Here is a 3,578-nt window from a genome sequence, read left to right on the forward strand (position 1 = left end):
GGGCCTCAGTTTCTTCCTCCTCAAAATGGGGCAGTTGGACATCATATTCTCTTGGACCCTGTTGGGATCCCCTTCATTTTGCATCGCCTTACTGCCCACATTCCCAGCCCAACGTGATAGCCCCCATCTGACCACAATAAATGTGTAAAGTGAATAAGGTCAATGGCACAGGTATAGCATGTGAGCCAGAACACATAATCCTAGCCCAAGGAGGCCTACAGGCGTGTGCAAGGTTAGCTGAGTGAGGACAGACCATCCCATGAGCTTGGGATGCCTGCAGCGACCGTCTGTGAAGGTGGCCTCTGCTTCCTCTTACAGGGAGTACTGGGGTGGAGGTGGGGCTGCCTCTGCCCCTTCTGTCTGCCCCCAGGGCAGAGCTCTGGCTCTTCCTTGTCCTGCCACTGCTTGCCATCTCTCGAACATGTCAGCACCTGTGCCCTCTCTGGGCCTCAGGGCTTAGCAGGACAAGGAGGGAAAGAGGATGAGAGTGTCCTCAGCACTGCTGACCCTCAGGTCTGAGGCAGCCCCACCCTATCCTGGGACACCTCCAGGTGCTTCCCTGTGGGTCAGGACAGTCGGTTCCTTGCTCTGAGCTGCCATCAGACCTTCAGAGGGGCTGGTGTGCTGGTGGCTGCCAGTGACCTCAGCTAGGGACAAGGAGTCAGGGTTGGAGCCTCATTCCATGTCTGACAAAGTGTAGCTTTAGTTGGTCACTGCCGGTGGGTGGCAGGGAAGCTGAAGCCAGAGCAGGAGCAAGAGGTGGCCTGGACAGACAGTGCCTCCCTGGAGGGCCCCTTCCCCTCAGAAGCTAGGCCAGCCCAGGGCAGCCGAGGACAGTGACACAGGAGAGCACCCACGGGCCAGTTGTCCTGTGCCAACTCTCCAGCTGTGTGACCTTGGGCAAGTGGGCAACCCTCTCTGAGCTATGGTAGGGAGACCTATCCAGAATTCAGGAAAGCATCTTATAGGCCCAGGGCAGCCCTGGTATTGGGGCAAAGAAGGACAGGCAACCCTGGGCCACCAACTTGTCCTAGGGGTCCAGTCCCTGGGGTTTGGCCTCTTGGAGCCCACTGGGTGTCTAGGAGAAACTGAAGATAGATCTGACTCAGCTGGGGTCCTGGTACCAGCATTTTGGCTTGGGAGTGGGAAAGTCTAATAAAGGATTCTACAGTCACAAGGGCTTGGTCGCTACCTGGACAGGCAGCCTGTGTGAGTCCCCTTCCATCTCTGAGCTGCCATTTCTGAGTTCCACCTGGGGCAGGACCTTCAGCTTCCCAAGTCCCACCAGACCATCGCCTCCTGGGTGCCAGGCTGAGTTGGCTCTCAGGCCCTCTCTTTCCCAGACGGGCCTTGGGTGATGCCAGGTGCCGCAGAAGCTTTTGGTTGGTGCAGGGGACTGGCGGGCATGGGCTATCTGAGGGCAACTGTCTCGGTGCTTAACTGGGGCCCCGTGGAGTGGCACCTGCAGCCTGGGCCAGCTGAAATGGGAAAGGGTGGTCTGGCCTCCACCTGCTCAGCTCACCTGCCCACTAGTTGCTCTCACTTGAGCCTCAGCCTCCTGCATCTGCTGCTGCTGCTGGAGCCTGAGGGGCTGGGGCCATGGCTGGGTGCCCCAAAGACAAGAGAGAAGGAGGTGCTGGGGGCTCCGCCCTGGAGGGGACAGCTAGAGACTCATCAGGCAGGAAGTATCTCCTCTTCCTGATTTCTGATCCTTCACCCATCTGTGTCAGCCTCACACCTGTACCTGTGCACCTGTGGGGCAGCCGTCCCCACCTGTGGCTCTGCCCACTCCTGGAGCCCTAGGAGACTATGTAGAGCAGGCTTGGGGTGGGGTCCCATGGAGCATCCCCAAACTGCTCCCGGTCCCCAGGCTCCGGCTTGTGCCGTCCCTTCCTACTTTCTGGATTTTGGCCTGTCCATGGGACCTGGAGGAGCCTGGAGCCTGGAGCTGCCAGTTTGTCTGGGCCCTCCAGGCTCCAGAATCTCTGGAGTCCATGGGTGGGGCTGGTGCTGGCCTTGTTGGTGTTGCTCCTGCTGGAGTAGTGGTGCCCTCTGGCATCAGTGCCTTCCTTGGCATGTCCCAGGCGCCATTTGCCATGTGCAGTGGGTGCTGGAGTCTAAGCTCATAGAAAACTTCCAAGGCCTGGGCTACGGTCCTCACAGCCGTGCGGCCGGCCTTGACACACACAGAAGGGACACATGCACTAGTGTGCGTTCAAGGGACACATGAACACACCCCTCATATTCAGACATGTGTAAACAGCTCTGCCACACAAGTGCAGACACAAGCTCCAGTGGACTCACACACACAGCCACACATATAGACAATGTACAGGTATAGCCAGTGTGTGAACATGGATAAATCTGTCAAGGCAGGTGTGTGCACAGTCCAGAACACAAGACAGGTAGAAAGGCAGACCTACACATGTGCACAGATGCCTGTCAACAAACATGCATATTCACATATGCACACATGCATACACAAGCTGTCATGGGCACACTTACAGGGGAACATGCCTTACTCAGAGCACAGAGCACTTCTCCAGGCCTGCCTGCCTCCAGAGCAGATGGGGACACATGTCCTACCCCTCAGCAGGCAGGGAAGGGCTGGGGGAGGGAACTTCACCTTTTCTTAGACCCATGGCAATGGAAAGTGGGCACCATCTGGGGTGATGTAGCCAAAAGTCTCCTGTTCTGGGAGTCTCGGCACACATAGAAGATTCTGGAGAGGAGGGGGAGGTGCAAGGCATAATCCACTTCAAGCAGCCACCAAGCCCCGTGGGAGCTGGGTCGCTGGGCTTAGCAAGACAAGTGCCCAGGGGCTGAGGCTGAGCTGAGGAGCCACCAAACCTGTAGCCAGGGTCATGCAGTACTAGGGGCTGAGCCTCATCCCCTGCAGCCCTGGCCTCTGCAGGGACAAGGGAGAGGAGAGGAGGGGTACCTCTGCGGGAGGGATTATGGATTCAGCCTCCCATGAAGGATATGAACCGACTCAGACTGGGAGCAATCAGAGATCCCTGAGTTTGTCATGGCACCGGGGTCTCCTTAGGACATCAGAGCCAGCTGTTACCTGCAGGGAAACCATCCAGATATATTTAGATGCACACATACTTAGCATTGCATTACAATTGCCGACAGTATACAGCACAGTACCATGCTGTACGGGTTTATAGCGTAGGAGCAATAGGCTATATCATGTGGCCTAGGTGTGCAGCAGGCTACACCATCTAGGTTTGTGTAAGTGCACTCTATGAAGTTTGCACACCCAAATTGCCCGGTGACACATTTCTCAGAATGTATTCCCATCTTTTTTCTTTTCTTTTCTTTTTTTTTTTTTTTTTTTGAGACGGAGTCTCGCTCTGTCGTCCAGGCTGGAGTGCGGTGGCACGAACTCGGCTCACTGCAAGCTCCGCCTCCTGGGTTCAAACAATTCTTCTGCCTCAGCTTCCTGAGCAGCTGGAATTACAATCACGTGCCACCACACCCAGCTAATTTTTGTATTTTTAGTAGAGACGGGGTTTTGTCATGTGGGCCAGGCTTGTCTGGAACTACTGACCTCAGGTGATCCGCCCACCTCG

This window comes from Piliocolobus tephrosceles, chromosome 14, assembly GCF_002776525.5.
Source record: "Piliocolobus tephrosceles isolate RC106 chromosome 14, ASM277652v3, whole genome shotgun sequence".
NCBI classification, from domain to species: domain Eukaryota; kingdom Metazoa; phylum Chordata; class Mammalia; order Primates; family Cercopithecidae; genus Piliocolobus; species Piliocolobus tephrosceles.